We start from the raw sequence: 24,438 nt of genomic DNA on the forward strand, positions 1-24,438 counted from the left end.
GTTCTAAGGGCAAGGTATGCAAAATGATGCCTTTTGGAGCATTTTGGAGCAAAATCGGACTTGGATTGGATAGCTTATATTTGGAGCAAAAGGAATGGACGAAATTAAAGACCAAACTATCATAACCACCTATCATTACTTATCATCACTTAACATATCATTCATTTATCACTTAACATATCATTCATTTATCACTTAGCATATCATTCATTTATCAATTATCAAACCATTCACTTATCACTCACCACATATCATTCATTTATTACTTAACATATCATTCATTTATCATATCATTCATTTATCACCACATATCATTCATTTATCACTTATCATAACCATACACTTATCACTTATCATACTCATAATCATCTACACATTTCAACCATTTAAAACATTCCACATGCTTTCACAACTTAATTCACATGCACATTCATCCACCTTTCTCCAAAGAACATCTCACATGCATTTCCACCTTCCTACTTCATCATTTCACCACCTTCTCCATCTTTATTCCACATGCATTTATCATAATTCACCCTAGCTACCACCATTCACACACACATGCACTTATTCTTTCATCATTGAACCACCAATTCAACACATGCATTCACACACCCTTTAATCATCCCCCCTTTAAGTTATGATTTTATTTCCTAACCCTACATGCATTATTTATTAACTCTTCATCATGCATCCACATTCATTCCAACACAAAACACACACATGCACTTATTCTTTCATCATTGCACCACCAATTCACCCACATGCATTTCCAACCATTCACACCCCTTTAATCATTCTCCTAGCTATCATTCACATGCTCTCCCATCCATTCTCTCCCTATATAAACCACACACACTTCATTCATTTGCATCATTCAATTCATCCCACACTTCCATTCATTCACTTAACATCTCATTCACAACACAACACTCCACAAACACATCCATTCTTTCTCTCTAGCCGTGAGTTTCTCTCCCTTAGAATCCAAAAACCATCTTCCATTTCCATCACTCCCCACTCCATTCCACACTTCCATCCCCCCAACCAACTATCCCTAGACCTTATGCTACAATAAAGAGGAAGATAAGAGGGCCTAAACGTTCATACAATTCAAGTTTGAGTTGTTGGAATGTTTAGGTGTTTCTTTGATTTCAATGTTTAAATTCAATTCTCTTTGTTTTGTACGGAAGAGAAGAGTGCCTAAACGTTCATACAATTCAAGTTGAGTTGTTGGAATGTTTAGGTGTTTCTTTGATTTCAAAGTTATGAGGAACTAAACCCCCTTTAGCTAAGGGGTGATTCGAAACTATGTTTATGTTTGCAATATGAATTGATTAACTTTCGTTGGAATTTCATAAGTTGTGGATTCAATTTGTTTAACCGTTTGATTGATAACTTATTTATGTATGTTTATTGAGAATGCGCGCTTAATTTTCATGCATGAATATGACGCTAGAATATAAGTGAGTTTCACCTAATCGTTATGAACTTATATTCACAAGTAGTGGAGGTTGCTTATAAACAATCGCGTTAAATAAATTCTTGGCATAAGTTTCATGCAATCATAGTAACGAATGCCTCGTCAACATTTATAGTTTTCATTGAACGTAATGATCTTTGATTGTATCTTTATTATGATGTCATGTAAGGAACTTTTGAAGAATGCTTTGGGTTGTCGTATGATGTCATCCAATTCATTAACTTAAGGAAAACTTGACGGTTAATTTAAGCGGACCTAATTAACCCGGGGTGTTGAGAAATCATAATTTATCGAAAGACCAACTGAGAATCAATCTTGTATGCAAGTGTAACATGTGTGGAGAAGAACCCCTTGGCTATTCCATCATCCATATTTTCATCTCATTCATATTTACGTTTTGCCTTTAATTACAATTTGTCCATTTAATTTAATCTCGTCCAAACACAATCCCCCCTTTACTTTATTGTCAAATTAGTTAGAAATCAATTTAGTTTGTGTTTTTAAAGAATTTTGAGTCTTTTGGTTTGTCTTAATGTTTTAACGTTTAGTTTCACATTCTTTGAGTCTAGTTTAGTGTTTTATATTGTTTTTACGTTTTTGAGTCAAAATCCAAGTGATTAACAATCCCTCCTAATCCCCGGTCCAGAACGATCTCTACTTATACTTATACTACAATTGTCAAAAAGAGGGTTTAATTTATTACACGGGAGCGAAAAACAATTTAATCATCAAGAAAAAAAAAAAGTCATGGAATCTTCGTGATTTACCTTGTATTGTTTGTTTTTTCCTCGACAACGTCATTCATTGTTCTTCATTTGCACATACACTTTTTCTCACGCCCCAATCTTAAGATACATTCAAAATTAATACATATTTTTTGGTGCACACAGTATTATTTATGGTTGCAGAATTTAACATGATTAATTTTAATGTTGTAAGGTTATTGATTACTATGTTGTAGTGCCGATAAGGAAATAACATATCAAAGGGAAGAAGAGAATTTGTTTCACGTTGAATAATTTGTCTAGAGGAATGATTTCCTTTTATAGATTTCATCATACATTTTCGAAAGAGTTGTGAGACTTGTATGAATGGTCTTATCCATTCATGATAAGACATATAGAAGGGTATAACACTTATGACAAGCCATACCTCTTATCATACCCTTAGGTTAAGTGTATATTAGTACTTCTCCATACGGCTCTTTGTACGTTTCCCACAAACGGTGCCAACTATTGGAGCGAAAAATTTCGTCTCCTCCAACAATAATATTGTAGCCTTGTTGAGAAGCTTAGACACTATCTTCACTTGTCATCAATGAGAACGGATGGACTTGCAAGAAAACACTCCGAAACTCGAGTTGATGTTTGTTCACTACGTTTGTAAAACATAGAACGATCTCATACCTCCTTTTTTCCCTCATTCTAGTGGGATTCTAGGTCCTTTATAATAGGCATAAAATTCTTGGGCTCCAAGTCCCAGTTTCCTTGTATTTCTCCATGTTCTATGGGGTGGGTATTATGTTGCTTGATTGTAACTCCACTCCTCATGTTTAGCATGCTAATGGCTTATTTAGTGGAGAAGTAATTTTTGGGTCCCACAAGACTATAGGTAATTTCCCAACCTTAAAACAAGGCAAACAATATTTTTATTATAACTTTAATACGGGGCTTTGCACTTGGCTTTGCCTTTATACCAACATTCACCAAAGTGCAGTTTGTTGCAGGTTTTACAAGCCTCTTTTTGTGCCTTCCCTGTTACCATTGTGTTTCACAATTCACCAAATTGTCACTAGTCTTAAAACTACATTTCTTATCATAGTTCTTCCAAAACTTCATCTCCTTAGAATTACTAGCTTTTGAGCTTTCTCTAGACTGTAATTTTAGGATAGAAAATGCACTTTTGGTCATTCCTCCTTGAGCATGCTTAATCAGTCTTAGCCCAAAACCCTTGAGTGTTGCAACAACCTCAGGAGCTCATACAAATTTTTAGTCCACTCAAGCACAAACACTATATTATCATAGGTCCTAGTGAGATTGCCCTTCTTACTTTGAAATTCTTTCTTTCACTTAAAAAAGATTACATGTTCGACTAACATGAATGACGTTGATTTCTCTACAATTATGGGAGAGCCATAGACTTCCCTTTAATTATAAACCAAATTGCCTTGATAATGGAGTGGCGGTGATAGAAGTTATTTATTTATTTATTTATTTTTTGGCAAATTATTTAATGGTTTATTTTTAGTTACGACTTTGGAACTCGATTTCATCTCACTTTGCTTCATATAATTCAAAAGTAGCAACTTTGTTCCCTGAAACTCAAAAGTCACTCCACTTTGCCCCCTCGAACTCGATTTTGATTCCATTTTACCTCCTGAAACTTGAAAGTCGTTTCGATAAAACTCATAATTCGCTCCACGTTGTCTTAGATCTGTTAATTTCTTATGTGGTTGATTTGTGTGCACTAGGCTAATCAATTTCATTTTTATATTTTTCATCTCTTTAATTTCTTTTAAACATAATATTGTCTGATTGTTGAATATATGTTAACGTATAGTGGAAATTTATAATCAAATTTATTGCACATGTGACATAGATTTATTGGGTGTTGGGTCCCACATATATTTTAGAAGGCATCCTATAAGTTTAAAAGGAAGAAATAGCCCACAAGTCAAAGTGGAACGAATTCTGAGTTTCAGATAGTAAAGTGCAAGTTTTTAGTTACAATGGGCAAAACGAGATCAAAATAAAGTTTTAGGAGACATAGTTAAAAATGAGCTTATTTAATTTTGCTATTTCTCGATGTTACTCAATTGTTTTTTCTTTGTATAGATACAAACACTTTGCCACGATGACGAAAAAAGTTATTATTTTTCAAATTTCATCATTCATCGAGTTGAGCAAAAATATGGTTCAAGAGTATAAGTCTTAATTAATAGTGGGACAAACACTAATCCCTTGACGAGAATGTTTGTGATGATAGTCAAGGGCGTGTAATTTGGTTCAAGCCTTAAAACTGGCACAAAACAAAGGTAAATAATTATTAATGTTATTGAGGAGAATGTTTCTGGTGACAGTCAAGGGTGTGTAATTTGGTTCCAACAAAGACTTTAAGCTTGAAAAGTGGGAGAAACCAAAGGTAGATGGATTAGCATTTTAGCAATATGAATTAATGGAAAAGTATGAGCGGAACATGAGTTCAGCTTGATAAACACCAAAGAAATTAATGGAAGAGTCCATGCATTATGCATACGACTAGAAGGGAGATGGAAGAGGAGGGGAAATCAAATATACTTTCAACAAATTTTGTTCAATATAGATCGCCGACTTGGTTAATAAGATCCAAATGGTTTATACATCCCTTCCAAGGGGTACAGATCGATAGATTGCCTTTCTTACTTTAAAAATCTTTCTTCACTTGTAAAATATTTTAAGTTCGACTAACATGAATGGCGTTGATTCTCCACAATTATGGGAGGGAAATGCTAAAGAAACTCTCTCAAAAATGGGACTTTTAATAAACTCTCTGTCACCTCACAGTTTAATCAATTCCCGTGCCAATATTATAAAACATTGTGCTAAAAATATAAGGTGGCAGACAGTTCATGAAGGTCCATCGACTTCACTTAGCATTTCTCTTATGTGAGAGCCATAGACTTCCCTTTAAACATAAAACAAAATTGCCATGGTAATGGAGTGGCGGTGGTCAAAATTTACTTTTTGTATATTGTTTAATTTTGCTGTTACTCGATGCTACTCAACTATTTTTCCCTTGTATGGACTCAGAAACTTCCCCACGATGACGAAAAAAGTTGTCATTTTTCAAAATTTCATCATTCATCGAGCAAATATGATTCAAGACTATAAGACTTAATTAATCAGTAGGACTAACACTCTCAAGGGATTAGTGTTTGTCGTTATAGTCAAGGTCGTATAATTTGGTTCAAGACTTTACCAAAGGTAGATAGATTAGCATTTTAGCAAGATGAATTAGTGGAAAAGTATTAGTGGAACATGAGTTCAGCCTAGCGTCAGAAGGGAGATGGTATGGAAGAGGTGGGGAAAGGAACCGACTCCGATGAGAGCTCCAACTACCGTTTTCATTTTTATTTTTTATTTTTTATTTTTTACAACTTTAAAATGGAAACTTCATCATTCATCAGAGTAACTGTTGTTCGTGTGATGGTGTTGAGTGCGATAAAGAGTCTGGCCACGTCATTGGCCTTGAACTCGGCAGCAGCTGTCTCTATGGTTTTATCAACTACAACAGTAGCCTCTTCCGACTTGTGCACTTGCAGAGGCTTGATCTCTCAGATAACCACTTCAGTTTGTCATCGGAAATCTTCGTTTCTTAACTATATTTGGCATCTACTATGATGTATGTTTTTGTTTTTATTTATTTTTATGTCCGAATTAAATATGCTTAGGATCTTACATAATTAAAGGTGGAGAAATCGACGTCCCTTTTTTTGTAGACAGTATATACAAAGTTGTTTCTTTCAATGAGCTACGGGAACTATGGACTACAAAAGAATCCAAAAAAATAGTGATCCTAAACATACAAGAAGTCAAGACGGTGGAGAAATGGGTGGTGATCGTGAACATAATAATTTGCTCAGACCATCGCTTTAAGACTTGAAGTCAAGTCATCGTTTGATAAAATCAGCCCATCCCCATCACTTGAAGATTAGAAGTCATTCATCGTTTGCATGTAATAATTTACAAACTCGATTGTTTAGTTTTATCTGTATGCTCGTTTGATCTTAAAGAATGTGAACATAATACTTTGAGCAGATAAAATCACTTGAAGACTTGCAGTCAAGTCGTCGTTTGCATATGTGACTCATCTCAATGCTTATTTATCTTTTTAATACAGGTTCTAATTCTGTGTATATATACTCCATACCTCAATTTATTTGTCGTTATACTTACTTATCTCATGTTAATTACATGAGTTGAAGTTCTTCCATGTAGTAGGATTTACAATATATACACACAATTTATTCAATAGTACGTGAATATTAATTAATTTAGCCTTCAATTTAGGTTTAGTATTTTATTTTCTCGAGCTTTGCACGCATAAGAATCAATTAATTGTCACTCCTACTAAAAAAAATGTCACTGAGGCTCCTATCTCTTTCATAAACAAAGTAACTTTTGTTCCACTAATCACAGGGATGAGGTCTCGTGAACCAGATTATAAGCCACTGATCATCAACATAAACTTTCTTGTCGAGCTAACCATGTATTCAAAGTGACAGGCCGACGAATCGATGGAAGTCTTTCGAAGCTAGCTAATATCATATTCAGCACTTACACATATTTTTGGGTGTGCACAATATTAATTATATATTGCAAGATATAACATGATTAATTTTATAGATAAAGTTTAAAAAAATGAACACTTTGGATGCGGTTCCTAGCAATATTCTTTGATTGAAACCTTGTGTGTTTTTAGTTTTTTATCGAAGTTCCTAACATTAATGTAATAGTGTAAGTTACTATATTTTTTTAATTAAAATTTTAAATTTGTATTTGTTTATATTAATGAGATTTTAAATAAAATTCATAATTTGTGGGATTAAAAATAATAAAATATAAATTATACTCTCTCTCTCTCTCTTATATATTGTGTGTGCGCGTGTGTGTATGGGTACATTTATCAAAATTAACAACAAAAAAATTATTGTACCAAAACATGAGTACATTCTTCAAAACACAGAAAGAAGAAGATATTAGGCTTAATAACATTAGTACATTTCTTCGATTAAACTTGACATTGATACATTCTTAAATCAACGAAAAAGAATGTACCCATATAAGTTTAAAAATGGATTAAAAAATTTTGAATAGATTTTATATTTAAAAATTGGGTACATTTTATATTAAAAAAGGGTACATTTTACATATAACAAATTGGTATATTTAAGAATGGGTACATTTAAGATTAAAAAAAAATTGAAAATTATATGAATGGGTACATTTAAGATGAAAAAATTGTTGGCATAAGAGTCATCTCCAACGAAAATTTTAATTTTATAGCTTAGGGTCTAATGTTTTTATTTTTCTTTAAAGATCAACATTATTTGTAACCACTCACCTAGCTTTAAGCTTATCGAAAGAAAGCAATGAGGAGTTGTGCCTATGAATGGAGTTCAGTTCCTATTCCTTTTATTACACGGGAGCGAAAAACAATTGAATCATCAAGAAAAAAAAAAGTCATGGAATCTTCGTGATTTAACTTGTTTTCTATACCTTGTATTGTCTGTTTTTTCCTCGACAACATCATTCATTGTTCTTCATTTGCACATACAATTTTTCTCACGCCCCAATCTTAAGATACGTTCAAAATTAATACATATTTTTTGGTGTGCACAATATTATATATGGTTGCAGAATTTAACATGGTTAATTTTAATGTTGTAAGATTTTGGTGTGCACAATATTATATACCTCCAACAATAATATTGTAGCCTTGTTGAGAAGCTTAGACACTATCTTTACTTGTCATCAATGAGAGCGGAGGGACTTGCAAGAAAACACTCCGAAACTCGAGTTGATGTTTGTTCACTATGTTTGTAACACATAGAACAATCTCATACCTCCTTTTTTCCCTCATTCTAGTGGGATTCTAGGTCCTTTATAGGCATAAAATTCTTGGGCTCCAAGTCCCAATTTCCTTGTATTTCTCCATGTTCCATGGAGTGGGTATTATGTTGCTTGATTGTAACTCCACTCCTCATGTTTAGCATGCTAATGGATTGTTTAGTGGAGAAGTAATTTTTGGTTCCCACAAGACTATAGGTAATTTCCCAACCTTAAAACAAGGCAAACAATATTTTTATTATAACTTTAATTCGGGGCTTTGCACTTGGCTTTGCCTTTATACCAACATTCACCAAAGTGCAGTTTGTTGCAGGTTTTACAAGCCTCTTTTTGTGCCTTGCCTGTTACCATTGTGTTTCACAATTCACCAAATTGTCACTAGTCTTAAAACTACATTTCTTATCATAGTTCTTCCAAAACTTCATCTCCTTAGAATTACTAGCTTTTGAGCTTTCTCTAAACTGTAATTTTAGGATAGAAAATGCACTTTTGGTCATTCCTCCTTGAGCATGCTTAATCAGTCTTAGCCCAAAACCCTTGAGTGTTGCAACAACCTCAGGAGCTCATACAAATTTTTAGTCCACTCAAGCACAAACACTATAGTATCATAGGTCCTAGTGAGATTGCCCTTCTTACTTTGAAAATCTTTCTTTCACTTAAAAAAGATTACATGTTCGACTAACATGAATGACGTTGATTTCTCTACAATTATGGGAGAGCCATAGACTTCCCTTTAATTATAAACCAAATTGCCTTGATAATGGAGTGGCGGTGATAGAAGTTTTTTTTTATTTATTTGTTTTTTGGCACATTATTTAATGGTTTATTTTTAGTTACGACTCTGGAACTCGATTTCGTCTCACTTTGCTTCATATAATTCAAAAGTAGCAACTTTTTTTCCCTGAAACTCAAAAGTCACTCCACTTTGCCCCCTCGAACTCGATTTTGATTCCATTTACCTCCTGAAACTTGAAAGTCGTTTCGATAAAACTCAAAATTCGCTCCACGTTGTCTTAGATCTGTTAATTTCTTATGTGGTTGATTTGTGTGCACCAGGCTAATCAATTTCATTTATATATTTTTCATCTCTTTAATTTCTTTTAAACATAATATCGTCTGATTGTTGAATATATGTTAACGTATAGTGGAAATTTATAATCAAATTTATTGCACATGTGGCATAGACTTATTGGGTGTTGGGTCCCACATATGTTTTAGAAGGCATCCTATAAGTTTAAAAGGAAGAAATAGTCCACAAGTCAAAACGGAACGAATTCTGAGTTTCAGATAGTAAAGTGCAAGTTTTTAGTTACAATGGGCAAAACGAGATCAAAATAAAGTTTTAGGAGGCATAGTTAAAAATTAGCTTATTTAATTTTGCTATTTCTCGATGTTACTCAATTGTTTTTTTCTTTGTATAGATACAGACACTTTGCCACGATGATGAAAAAAGTTATTATTTTTCAAATTTCATCATTCATCGAGTTGAGCAAAAATATGGTTCAAGAGTATAAGTCTTAATTAATAGTGGGACAAACACTAATCCCTTGACGAGAATGTTTGTGATGATAGTCAAGGGCGTGTAATTTGGTTCAAGCCTTAAAACTGGTACAAAACAAAGGTAAATAATTATTAATGTTATTGAGGAGAATGTTTGTGGTGACAGTCAAAGGTGTGTAATTTGGTTCCAACAAAGACTTTAAGCCTGAAAAGTGGGAGAAACCAAAGGTAGATGGATTAGCATTTTAGCAATATGAATTAATGGAAAAGTATGAGTGGAACATGAGTTCAGCTTGATAAACACCAAAGAAATTAATGGAAGAGTCCATGCATTATGCATACGACTAGAAGGGAGATGGAAGAGGAGGGAAAAATCAAATGTACTTTCAACAAATTTTGTTCAATATAGATCGCTTATTTGGTCAATAAGATCCAAATGGTTTATACATCCCTTCCAAGGGGCACAGATCGATAGATTGCCTTTCTTACTTTAAAAATCTTTCTTCACTTGTAAAATATTTTAAGTTCGACTAACATGAATAACGTTGATTCTCCACAATTATGGGAGGGAAATGCTAAGGAGACTCTCTCAAAAATGAGACTTTTAATAAACTCGCTGTCACCTCACAGTTTAATCAATTCTTGTGCCAACATTATTAAACATTGTGCTAAAAATATAAGGTGGCAGACAGTTCATGAAGAGCCATAGACTTCCCTTTAAACATAAAACAAAATTGCCATGGTAATGGAGTGGCAATGGTCAAAATTTACTTTTTGTATATTGTTTAATTTTGCTGTTACTCGATGCTACTCAATTATTTTTCCTTGTACGGACTCAGAAACTTCCCCACGATGACGAAAAAAGTTGTCATTTTTCAAAATTTCATCATTCATCGAGAAAATATGATTCAAGACTATAAGACTTAATTAATCAGTAGGACTAACACTCTCAAGGGATTAGTGTTTGTCGTTATAGTCAAGGGCGTATAATTTGGTTCAAGACTTTACCAAAGGTAGATAGATTAGCATTTTAGCAATATGAATTAGTGGAAAAGTATTAGTGGAACATGAGTTCAGCGTAGCGTCAGAAGGGAGATGGTATGGAAGAGGTGGGGAAAGGAACCGACTCCGATGAGAGCTCCAACTACCGTTTTAATTTTTTTTTTTTTTTTTTTTTTTTTACAACTTTAAAATGGAAACTTCATCATTCATCAGAGTAACTGTTATTCGTGTGATGGTGTTGAGTGCGATAAAGAGTCTGGCCACGTCATTGGCCTTGAACTCTGCAGCAGCTGTCTCTATGGTTTTATCAACTACAACAGTAGCCTCTTCCGACTTGTGCACTTGCAGAGGCTTGATCTCTCAGATAACCACTTCAGTTTGTCATCGGAAATCTTCGTTTCTTAACTATATTTGGCATCTACTATTTTAATTTTGATCCCAATGTTCCATCTACACTCAGATACCTAACTCAGCTCTTTTACCTTAACATTTCTTCATTTTATGGTCGCTTGTATTGGCCTGGAAAAGACATTTTCACAAAGACAGACCAATCGTTAGCATCTGATTATTCCAGGTCCTGGGTTGGAAAGCTAACCAAACTTGATCATTTGGGCCTTGCGCATACCAACTTAACGGGAAAATTCCCATGTTTTCTTACTAACTTGTCTCCACTTACAGAACTAGACTTGGGTTCTAATGAACAAACTGGTTAAATCCCACCTTGGGTTACAAGGAATTTGACCCAATTAACTGATATGGATTAGTTGAATTTGATCAGCCTTCCAACCTCAAAAGTTTAAAGGCACTTCGGTTATCGTTCAACTAATTTTCTCTGCAAATTAAACCCAATTTGAATGCTACTCTTCCAAAGTGTCAACTTCTGTGGTTGGATTCATGCAACTTAACAAAGTTTACTGAGTTTTTCCAAAACCAGGACGAGTTATACAATCTTAACCTTTCTGACAACAATATTTATGGCCAAATACCAAAATGGTTCTGGATTGCATCTAGAGAATGTTGAATTTGGGTCTATCGAATAACTTCTAAACGGGCATCGAGTCATTTGACCAGAACCCGCTCATTCTTCCATGGAAACATATGTTGTTTTTTGAAATGACGTCCAACTTGTTACAAGGTTCACTGCCAATTCCACCCCAATCAATCATGACTTATGATGTTGCAAACAATGATTATAATGGAGAGATCTTACCACTATTCTGCAGCATGAATCTACAAGTTCTTGATTTGGCTAACAGCCACCTAAGTGGTATGCTTCCACAGTGTTTGGGGAACTCCAGTTCTTTGAAAGTACTCAACTTGCCGAACAATTCTTTTGACGGAGATACTCCTCAACTATGTCCAAATAAAAATAGTTTGAGGATGGTAGATTTTTGGCCCGTTGCACTCAGTTGGAGGAATTACCAGCGTTAAAGGCTCTCATTTTGGGTCATAATGAATTTCATGGAATAATTGGGAACCTTGCAACTAACCATGAGTTCCCAAACTTGTGCATCATTGATCTATCTCACAATGGTTTTTCCGGTATGTTGCCCTCTAACCACCTGGAGAACTGGAATTTCATGAAATTTGTTAATGAAACCAATCAAACTTATTTTGAAGTATCTTCGACCAACGCAACTAATGCCACTTATATCTATCAATACAAGATCACAATTCTTGCCAAAGGGGTTGAGTTGAAATATTTGAAGACCCCTTATCTTCTGAGACTTATAGATCTATTATCACACCCTGATCCCGACATACGTGTAAGATCGACACGTGACATCACCACATTCCTATTTATCTATCATGTCTCGCCTCTGAGACAAGACCACAACACAATCAATGATTTAACCATGCAGTCATTTTCTTTCATTTTATGGCTGCATCTAACTTTAGCGTTAGACTGCCTACGTACCCTAAGAAGGGATCAAGCCATTCGTAGTTCACCAGTTCAATAAACTCCTATGACTACTGCAAGACATTACTACATACATGTAATCAGAATAACTATTAAAAACTGTATGCTTTCTCTGTATAGCTTGTCTAGGCAAATGAGACATATATACATATAGCTTCAGAACGTGAATCATCAACTTGATTTTGGTTTCAGTATAGGCATGCGTATAGATATTTATGTTTAATGGGGCATCATTCTACCATTTAAGCAAACAACATGATACGTGTAAAGGCGAAGAACTTAATCGAATAGTAATCACACCACATTGGATCTGTCCTATTGATATCTATACCAGCCATGACATTACTAACCAATATACTTTAGATAAATTGTAATCAACTACTATAAGCATACCCCTTTCAAATTGTATACCAAAATACAAACCCAATAGTACATATAAAAGCAATAATATAACTATAATCTAATAATAACTAGCTGGACTAGTTATAGCAAATAAAATGGTTCGTTAGAACTAATCCAATTGGAGTATATAATGAAATTGAGTGAGGAAGATACGTATAATTTGATACATAGGCAGATAAAACTAGCTGTCTACATTTTCTCTGTATAAGTAGTTATGTATTTAGCATATAATAGTTTGAAAACAACCACCTCACATAGAATCCAGTATATTTATAACTTCACTAAATTTGATAACATTTATTTGCACTAGTTTATCAAATAAGCATGCCAAACAAACCACAAGAACTTGACCCGCCATATTAAATTGGTCTTGAATTCAGAACATAGTCATATTCAACTAGAGAATAGGTATAATGTTTGATATCAAGGAACTAGTTCTCAGGCCATAGAATAACATGCAATCCCTAAACGATAACATTCGAATAATTATTCGTAACTAGTACAAGCCAAACCATATCAATGATTCTTAATAATTAACATAGAAAACCAAACTGTTTATCCAAGTGCCTCAAAATAAAATATAAATTCCTAGCGGTCTTAAGCTCTTCATCCGCTGAAAGAACGAAATAAAGAACCACCAATAAATCAATGACCAAAACCAAGAGTGATATACTGCTCTGGTAATAGCATTGTCCAATCAAGTATTTAGCATCAGCATCTGACAATGCCATGGAAAAATATAGAACCACTCAGTAGTTTTAGAACTCTAATTATCTACACAAACCTAGGCTACAACACATACAAATTCAGCAATGTTCTTCAAGGGTAGGACAAATATGGCACACAAAATATTCAAATATATCTGGCCTCGATTCTGGAATAACATTAATACTTATAAAACAAACCCAACTCTTACATTTCTAAAGAGAACCAAGTTAATGTTAGGATTTCAAGGTTCTTCCCTAAATATGCAACCAATCCTTATTGCCCAGTTCGATTCAACTCCTAAACTATACAACGAGTATCATCTCAAATATTCATACAGAATACCAAATTCAAATTCAAATTCAAGAACTGATCCCAAAACTGAAAGTTAAGACCTTGGGAAAAACTTACGCTATAGGAGAGCCCACGGGGAAAGAATCATTATTTTCACTTGGGTCGAGGCCAGGTTCCAGCGGGGTCGGCCGAAATCGGAGGAAAGTCGCCGGAAAACGTCCATATGTTTGGGCCTCGTTTTCTTTGTACACCCGTTTTCAAAGGGTGGGTATGGTATCAGATTGAAGACGGCTGTGATACGAAAGTATAGCTTCCGGCCTCGTGTGATTTCATTATCGTATGAGGAAGTTATGTTGAAAATAGTTTGCAAGGGGTGAAGTGAGCAAAGGAGGAAGAAGAAGAAAATGGCCTCTTCCCTTCCGTTTTCCCTTCTTTCTTTTCTCGATGGTTTTCCACCCTTCCTCTCTTTCTTATTTTATTATTATTTTATTCTATCATTAATATTTTACATCCAGTGATATTATCTTTTTCCTCCACTTTGAATAAAATGATTGATACTTGTTTTTTAAAATCTTCCTGGTTCCAAGTTCTAATTTTCGCTACCATGTACTCAATTGTTTGTAATGACGAGTAATATACTAATTAATATTTCATACGTGTCCTGAATACTAAATAAATAAAAATAGACACATACCATCTAAGAGCATTTTGATCATTTAACATTTTTCAAAAAAATAAAATACAGTAAAATTATAGACGGGTTGTAATATCTATCAAGCAATAGACTTGAAGGAGAGATTCCAGCAGGTATCATTGGGAAATTAAGAGGCCTTCATTTGCTGAACCTCTCCAACAACACTCTTAGTGGTCTCATAACCTTATCTCTTGGGAACTTGACAGCTCTTGAATCATTGAACTTAGTGGTCTCACAACCCAGCAACCCTTTCCGGCTCTCTCCTACCCCAACCTCCCCTGTTGCAAATTCTTCCTCTTCCTGTTGAATTCAAAGGACCTACAAAAATATCATTGAACATACTGCAAAAATTAAAATTAAGAGATAAGAAATACAAAAGCTAACAAGGAATTTAATTGGAGAGGGCGAGGGCTGAAGAAGATTGAGAAGATGCAGGTGTGGTGGTGGTGGGTGCTTCCAAGTGAGGGAGAAAGAAAAGAGTCGAGGGAAAGAGAGAGAAAGAGGTGAAAACAATTTGACCGTTGGATTTGTATCAACGGTTGATATTAATCGATTAGGAGGATCCTCACGGAAATGATCCGAAGAGGATCTGAGTCCTACTGCCCCATACCTCTTATCAGCCTAGATGTAGGGTTGATGCCTATTAGCCGCCCTGAACCATCATTTTAATATTATGTGGGCCGGCGCCTTCACCAAAGCAGCCACTAGCCCAAAACAAAGGATTTGCACAACTGGGCTTCCTTTGATTAAGTCCAAGATTAATTATCAACCCAATCACTTGCCAGAGAGGAGGACGCTGAAGGGTGGGGAGAGAGAGAGAGACTGAGATTTGAAACCCATGCCTGCCTCATCTGATTAAAAAGTTGAGAAGTCGTTTTCAAATCTTTTGTGTTTACAAACTCTATTTATTTCATACAGCTTCAGATTCAAAATTGTAATTGTGGTCAGCAAGAATTCGAAAAATACTTGAGCCATGCAGATGTCTAAGAAGTAGCCATGGATGCAGATGCATATGGCCTTTCCATGGCAGCTGCTGCAAAGAATCAAATGGAAAGTTGAAAAAATATTTTGTTCCTAACCCCAAGATCAAGTTTGATTGGCTTGGTCCAACGGATCCTGAGAGAATGATCCGGAGAGGATCTCACCCCGTTTGTGAGGTTTACAGAGTCTGTTTTTTCAATTCTCCTGATACTGTGTTCGAACACAAACTCTTATTCTCTCTAATTTTTTACAGAGCAATCGAACATGCAAAGGTAGTGATTGAAGGTTTAAGAAGTAGAGGTGTTTCAGGATTAGTGCTGGAGGCTTCTGTTGGGCCGGTGAGTTCATTTCTTACGTCAAGGACCATTGTTTTTTGTTGGGATTCCTCTGTTTAGTTGCAAAAAGTTGATGTTGGTTTTTCGCCGAATCTGTCTTCTTGCTCATTTTTTTTCCTGAATGATTGTTATTTTTAATCTCTTTGCTTGCTTGAAAAGAGTCATAATCCAACCATTTGTTATTGTGTGTGCATCAATCAATTAATGGATAATAATCTGTCTTCTAAGTTTCTTAAACATTGCCTCGGAAATTAACATTCGCATCCACGTTTAATGTGGTTATATGGGATACATTGGCTCCACCTACAACCTCACGAGCTTCTACTCTCTCTCTCTCTCTCTCTCTCTCTCATATGCCCACCATAGTTATTAACTTTCCTGCTTACAACTAAATTGTCAAATGCTCTGAAATCATACTATATTTCAGAGCCTTAAACTCCATAGATCAAAATTCCAACATCACAAAAAAAAAATTCACACGTAAAGATGGAGGAAGGCTAAGAGAGGACAATTTGGGGCACACAAGGGATCTTTATATTTCCGCAAAAATACTTTGTGCTTTTTAGCTATAAATTATGAGTTTTCATGAATGTTTATGCTTTAATATAGCTGTTATAGGAGGAGTTTTTTACTTACAAATTCGTCTCATCTTCTTGATATATGTTTTATTTTTCTAACTATTAGTTTTTGGTGTTTTGCAAGCTATTACCTATTACAAAATCTTTATTGTTTGGATAGGTTTGTGTTCCTCATTCTTTATATATACTTTTTTTCTCTCTTTTTATGAGGAGTAAAGTTTACGTATATTCTGACTAAGTGATTTGGTATTTGCCTTACCCTATTGTAATTTTGCATCTCTTTAGGAATAAGTATTTTAAAATCTGTTAGCTTGATTACATTGTTGAGGAGCAAAGTTTAGTGATGTCATTATTTTATGTATATTCCGTAGCTTGATTACATTGTTGCCTTACCCTACTGTAATTTTATGTATATACCAACTAAATGATTTGGTATATGCCTTACCTTACTGTTAACTTTTTATACACACTGCATACAGATACAATATACACTCACACACTTACCTACACTTACACACACATTTTATATACATACACAGTACACACATATGCAGTGTCACACAAACACTGTCATGCACTTATTCATGCACTTATACATACACAACACATACAATATATACTCACGCTTATACCTTTTTTTATCACTTGGAAGATATTGTTGGTTTTCCTCGGCAATACAATATACACTCACACACTTATGCAGCACATTCACTCACACATGCAGTACACACATTGTTGTTTTTCCTTATTTGATTATTGGGATGCCAAGGTTTAAGAATTTGTATTTAATTTGATTCTTTGGTATACTCAGTTAATTAGCTAAGAATTGGTTTACATTTAGATAATATATATATATATATATATGATTTTGGACTGTTTCTCTAACTGAATTTGTTTTGATTCGATGGGTTAGTGAGTTAAAACTACAAGTGGGTTTCTTTTGGTTTTTGGGATGTTCTTAACTTTCTGTTTCCTGATTGAATTTGTTTTGATTCAATTGGATTAGTGTGCTAAATTGCAAGGGGGGTTTGTTTTGGTTTTCGAATGGCTCTTATGGGTTGTGTATGGGGTTGGAGGATTTGAACTAAACCATGCAATGGACATTCATAATAATGTGCAAGTAGGTATTTACATATATAAGTTGCATGTGTTTAATGGTTTGCATTGCTTGCTGTTTTTGCGTAATGGTTGAATCTGTGCTGAGGTTGGTTTAAAACCCAGGTTGTGTGAGTTTATCGGTTTAATTGGGGGAATGAAAAAATAAAGTTGGCCTTTCATTGAAGATGTGACATCCCACATCGTCCAGGGGAGTGATTCTTATATGTATATTCTCATCCCTACCTAGCACAAGGCCTTTTGGGAGCTCACTGGCTTCGGGTTCCGTGGGAACTCCGAAGTTAAGCGAGTAGCGCGCGAGAGCATTCCCAGGATGGGTGACCCATCGGGAAGTTCTCATGTGAGTTCCCAGAAACAAAACCGTGAGGGCGTGGTCAGGGCCTAAAGCGTACAATATCGTGCTACGGTGGTGGAGCGGGCCTGGAAAATGATCCGCCTCGGACCGGAATGTGACAGAAAATGCTCAAACAATTGGAGTTTGTTTTATTAGAAAGATGGTTAAACATTCTGTTTTATTGGGAACATGCACACATAGAATTCATCTAAAGGAAGGTTTAGATTCTTTGAGGCTTTTTATCTGGAATTATGTCAATTTGGAATAAAGGAAAGAGATAAAACACAAACAAAGGAATTTGATTTGGGGGTTAATACTAAGATTGGGTCAATCAACATTTTATGTTTTCAAGTCGAAGTCATTCATTTTCGACAGGAAGTTTTCATTAGAATTGGGGAGAAATTCTGATGAACTACTTAATCTCACAAATTTGTAAAGCTAATCAAAAGTAGATTAACATTATATAATTTGGTTTGAAACTCGGGTTTGAATCTGTGCTTAGGTTGGTTTGAAACTCAGGTTGTGTGAATTAGTTTATCAGTTTAATTGGGGGAATGAAAACGAATGAAACACAATGAGGGTTTAGGAAAGTGAAACCCTCAATGTGTTTCATTCATTTTCGACGAGAAGTTTTCATTGTGGGAAATTCTAATGAACTATTTAATTGTGAGAAATTCTAATGAACTACTTAATCTCTAGAAATTCTAATGAACTACTGAATCTCACAAATCTGTAAAGCTAATGGAAAGTAGTTTAACAATAATGGAAACAGAGAATTTGAGAGATTCAATTTGTAAAGCTACTTTGAAAGTGCGTTTTCTAGATTAATCCAATTGAAAATGCATTACGTAATTAGAACCCGCTGCAACACGTGGGCCATTTTTCTAGTGAGAGCAAAAACAAATATAATTAGGACTCAGTATAAATCAAATAAACAGCGAGGGGCGTGTGAAAATGTGAGGACAAAGTTCCACATTGGTAAAGGACCAAACTATGCAAGAGATTATATGAAGTTAAACTACTCCCTATATTATCAATTGATTTTAAAATAGAACCTCAACTTTCTTCGTATACATTCGAAGAGGTGCAGATTGATGGATTGCCCTTCCTACTTTGAAAATCCTTTTTCACTCAAAAAATTAAACAATTTACAAAAAGTAAAACAATGTACAAAAAGTAAACTTCAACCACCACTACTCCATTACATGAGAGCGAAAAACAAATATAATCAGGAAATAAACAGTCATGGCCCTAGGACGGGATCCTCGGGGTGTAACTTTTGTTTCTATTAGTTGTATTAATACCTTGCTTTTACTCAATGCTACTCATTGTTTTTAATTTATGCAGACACTTTCCATTTTAGAGAGAGCTCCGCCTTGTTGCAATTCAGTGACCAACATAAAATAAAACAACTTATTCTTGGTTGGATAGCCACATTCTTCCCGTGTGTGTGTGTGTGTGTATCTTGGTCAATGCATCAGCATCCCTCATATCTCTCACACTTGCCAAATTGGCTTTAAATTGATATTCATGGATTTCGAGATTGGATTGGGTAGAATATATATATTGCTTGGATCGATTATGTAATGTCAAGAATTGAAAGAAAATTGAAGATTTTAAGTTTGAACCACAATCTGACATGCTAATGCCACTTAGACCTTAACAGCCAAATTATACCAGATGTATTCGGTAGTTTCTCCTACAAGCGATATTTTACTTTAAAGTAATATAAATTGAGGAGAGAAGGATTTGAACTCAGTGTATATGAGGAGTATTTTATTTTATTTTATTTTATTTTATTTATGTGGGGAGTATATCCGCTATAGTTCTGCAACATAAATGAAAATCCATACCAGCATAACTCTTCTACTTCGTTGTTCGTATCCTTTCAACTTCCCACTCTTTGTTAGATTCTTACTTCTAGGCAGTCGGTTTCTCTACAGGCAACGTACTCCCACCACGGGGCTTATTTATTGATAACTATATCATTTTAAATCTGTGGAATTTTGTTAGAGATGAGAAATGAGTGATGAAGAGAGAAGTTGAGGAAGAAGGTGAGAAAATATTTCTACACTTCAAAGTTAAGTTTAGAATATGTCAATAATAAGGTCTAATAGTACTGTTCTGAATTATAAGTGAGAGGTCTTAAGTTCGATTCTCATCAACAGCAGATTCGAACCAAATTATCGACTAGCCAAATGTGAGGTTTAGCCCACTCCCCCACTCTTTAGTGTAAATAATATCGAATATCTTAAAAAAAAAGGTTAGATTTAGAAAATGTAACTGGAAAATATTAAGTTATACACACCTTAAATTTTTTTGTTTGTTTGATGCATTCTCTTTCATTTGTCTTCCTTCCTTCCCTCACCTGAAAATATAACTGGAAGGTTAACTACCCTTCTAATACAAATGGTAGTAAACCTTGATCTATTTGACTTATGCCCTATTATACTATCTGCTTTCAACTTTTTAAAGTAACCTAAATATCACCTCAACCAAATGTAAAATAATTACTTGTCCTTTCACTTATTATTAACATATCTTCATCGTACAAACATCATAATCGAAACCGTTTATTATCTTTATTATCAAAGATCCTACACACAAAAAAATTATTCAATTTGAAAATCTTTTAACCATTCATATGCATAAAACAAATAAACAGTTCATCATGAAGATGCTACTTGTTACTAAAACCGTTGATTGGCTTTACATGAATGGATGACTAAAAAATCTCTGAATTGAAGAATTTTTTGTAGATATGATTATGATAAAGAGAATGAACGATTCCGATTATAATGTTCATACTGTGAAGATATATTAATCGTAAGTGGAGGGACAAGTAAGTTCTCCAAACATTTGTATATCACAAACACTGGGGCACCAAATCAAACATTTGTATGTCACCGAATCAAACATTGGGGCACCAACACCAAATCTCACGTTGGGCCCAAAAAACCCAAAATTGTACATGTCTAATTTTGATCATACATGTGTTATATATCACAAACACGTGTTTTATTATTTTGCCTAAGAATATATTACAAAGGCACGGGTCATTTCGGAGACCCGCGGTAACATGTATTACATCTATGAATTGGGATATAGCAAGACAAAACAACACCACACTACATAAAGGATAACAAAATGCAACAGACTCAACCCCATAACAACTTAAACAACAACTAAACATGGAGATCAAATTTACAAGGACTAAAAAGCACTTTATCCCCTCCTCCTCCTCCTGCGTCTTGGCTGCCGCCTCCTGCTGAATTTCTCGACAAACCATTCACGCTTCTTGTTTGCCAGTGTATTCCCAGCAACCACCCCTACTATTAGACCACTGACAACTCCTGGCAGAACCACATACCAATCTAGTCCAATTTCGAACCCAGAGTCTTCATCTTCTTCCACGGCTGATGGTGGTGGCGGCGCTTCACATTTCCTTGACAAAGGCTTTCCACACAAACCCGAGTTTCCTTCGTATGAATCGTTTTCGAATGTGTCAAATTGTTTGCCAACTGGTATTGGCCCCCAAAGAAGATTATGGGACACATCCCAACATTCAAGGAAAGTGAGTTGCGCCAGATTACTGGGGATCCTTCCTGAGAGCTGATTGTGGGAGAGATCTAATGACTCGAGCATATTCAAGTTCCCCAACGATGAGGGGATTTGACCGGTGAGAGCGTTATTCGAAAGGTTAAGCAAAACAAGGCCTCTTAGATTCCCAATAACACCTGCTGGAATCTCTCCGTCAAATTTATTACCTGATAGATCTATCAGTTTGAGAAGATTTGGGGTCTTTTCATATTTCAGCACAACAGCTTTGGCAAAGATTGTGAGCGGGAATGCAAAAGTAAAGTAGGTTAAATCTCCATGTGAGCTGATGGACGAGAAGGCCTCAAAGTACGTGTGCTTGCTTTTGCCAACAAATTTCATGGAATTCCAGTTCTCAAAGTAGTTTGAGGGCAATATACCAGAAAAATCATTGTTAGACAAATCGATTATGCAGAGCTTGGGGAACTCATGGGTTGTTGCAGGGTTACCAATGACGCCATGAAATCCATTAGACCGCAAAATGAGAGCCCATAAGACTGGAAGTGCCCCCAACCAAGATGGGAAGATGTCGCTGATGTGATTGTTTGCAATGTTGAGAAACACCAACTGAGTGCAATTGGCAATTGATCTTGGTAGCTTTCCCCCTAACTGGTTATAACTTAAATCAACCGATTCCAAACTACTTTTTGCAGTTGAACATAACGAAGGAAGACCACCGTGAAAAGAATTGTTCCCCAGACTCAGTACTCCAAGATTACTGGAGTTCCCCAAACACTGCGGAAGCTTGCCGCTGAAGTTATTGTTGGACAAATCAAGAGCATGCAGATCATTCAAGTTGCAGAATGACGGTGATACTTCTCCACTATAACAATTGTCTGCAACATCATAAATTATGATGGATTGTGGCGGAATTGGCAGTGATCCTTGTAACTTGTTAAGGCTGAGAAAAAAGAACAACAGATTCTGCCACGGAAAAGTGCCTGGATCTTGCTCAAACCCTGTTAAAGAGTTGTTGGCAAGATTGAGATTCAACATTGTTTCTCTAGTTGCATTCCACAACCACTTCGGTATTTGGCCCCGAATGTTGTTGTTGGAAAGGCCGAGGTCGGTCAACTCGTATTGATCATGTAAAAATCCTGGAAACTCTGTCAAGTTGCACGAATCCAGCATTAGAACCCGAAGCTTAGGAAAAGCAGCGCTCATATTGGTTTTGAAATTCAGAGATAACTTGTTAAATGATAAACTTAGTTCCTGTAAAAATTTGAGCTTAGAAAGTTGATCAACTTCAACCAATCCACTCAAGTTGTTATGGGAAAGGCCAAGGAATTGAAGATCTCGTAATCGGAAGAACGATTGAGGAATTTCTCCTTGTAATTTGTTATCCATGAGGTCTAGATGGCTTAGTTGGGACAAGTTCATGAGCCAAGAAGGGATTGGACCAGTCATTTCATTACTCCTCATGGATAGATACGAGAGTTGGGTCAGGTTAGCCAGAAAATCTGGGAATTCTCCCCTTATAGCATCATCAAGGCCTAAGAAGAAAAGGTTTGTTAGCTTTCCAACCCAAAACCAGGGACAAGAAGCTAATTGGTTTGTGCAAAAGTTTTTTGTAGAGTCATAAAATTGGGAAATGTCAAGGGAATTGAGTTGGGTAAGGTTTCTGAGTGAAGAAGGAAGACAGGGACAGAAGGTACAGTATGAGAGTCCTAGCACATTTAAGGAATGAAGGTTTCCGATAGAAGAGGGCAATTGACCATAGAAATTCGTGTACGAAACATTCAATCTCTTGAAAGAATTGGTCTTATTGAAGTTAGGAAAATAACCGGTTAGGTCATAGTTTTCAAACAGATAAAGAACTTGTAAGCTTGGTAGGTGGAAAACGCCAACTGGGAATTCCCCATACAGCCCACAGTCGGCAAGTCTGAGGGATATGAGAGAAGATGCATTGGCCAAAACATGAGGCACAGTGGAGTATATGTTTACGGAATTAAGATGAAGTTGTTCGATGTTCTTGGTCATATTTTGAACTAGGCTTATCAAGTTGGTTTTGGTCAGATTCAAAATGTTATCATCGTCGGGAAACTTCTGACTGGTTGACAGATCAAGGGTTGAGAGCTTGGATAGCATTGAAATTTCTGATGGAATTTCGCCAGAAAAAAAAGACTGAGAAAGGTTGAGATACGTTAGGCTCGCAAGATCATGCCCCAATCTTGATGGTATTTGGGAGAAGCTGAAGTCGTTATCTGAGAGGTCAAGACTCTGCAAGTGAACAAGTTGAAAGAGGCTGCTGCTGGAGTTGATAGAACCATAGAGACAGCTACTTCTTAGGTCAAGGCCAATAACATGGCCAGAGACCTCATCACACTCGACACCATCCCACGAACAACAGTCACTTGTCTGATTCTGAGCATCTCCTTCTAGTGTCCAAGATGCAACCTTTGGATAAGCAAAAGGAAGTGTAGAAGCTGACGCGTCTATCGTGAAGCTGTCGTTGAATTGCAACAAGGCAGAGCGCTCATCGTCGTGACAAATTGTCTGCGTCTGCACAGAGAGAGAAAATTGAGTAGCAATGATTAATAGCAAAGTAAAACAACGTACAGAAATGAACTTCGATCGGCGCGATTCCATTCCCATGACAACTTATGTTTTCTGATTATGGAAGTGTTTATGGCATTCGCATAATTACGGATGCAGAAATCAACGTCCTTTTATAGACGCATCTCAACTCATTCAAAATAATCAAAAGAAAAATGTGGATGAGTGATGAGTGGCTATGATAAATCAATCTCAATCACTCCAAGACTTGAAGTTAAGTCGTCTCCCTCTGCAGTAAAATCTAAGTTTTGAGAATTGAACCAGATGATGGGCAACTGATCATTACCACACACATCTACGTGCTGACAAAATTTTGTTTTCAACATTATCTA

General features: G+C 35.6%; 1 protein-coding gene and 1 long non-coding RNA gene across 4 annotated transcripts in view; both read right to left on the reverse strand.

Annotated features, from left to right (window-relative positions):
- The window catches only part of LOC103935063 (exosome complex component RRP42-like), an 88,826-nt gene that overhangs the window by 38,738 nt on the left and 25,650 nt on the right, over positions 1–24,438 (reverse strand). The gene's annotated exons all lie outside the window — the stretch shown is intronic.
- On the reverse strand, positions 13,263–14,378 carry LOC125474445. The gene is made up of 2 exons (XR_007256006.1): positions 14,017–14,378; positions 13,263–13,529 (listed from the first exon to the last, which is right to left on the reverse strand). It is a non-coding gene; the product is annotated as an uncharacterized LOC125474445 (long non-coding RNA).

Source organism: the organism of the source record quoted next, unplaced genomic scaffold, assembly GCF_019419815.1.
Source record: "Pyrus x bretschneideri cultivar Hongxiangsu unplaced genomic scaffold, Pyrus_bretschneideri_v1 Contig12, whole genome shotgun sequence".
Taxonomy (NCBI): Eukaryota; Viridiplantae; Streptophyta; class Magnoliopsida; order Rosales; family Rosaceae; genus Pyrus; species Pyrus x bretschneideri.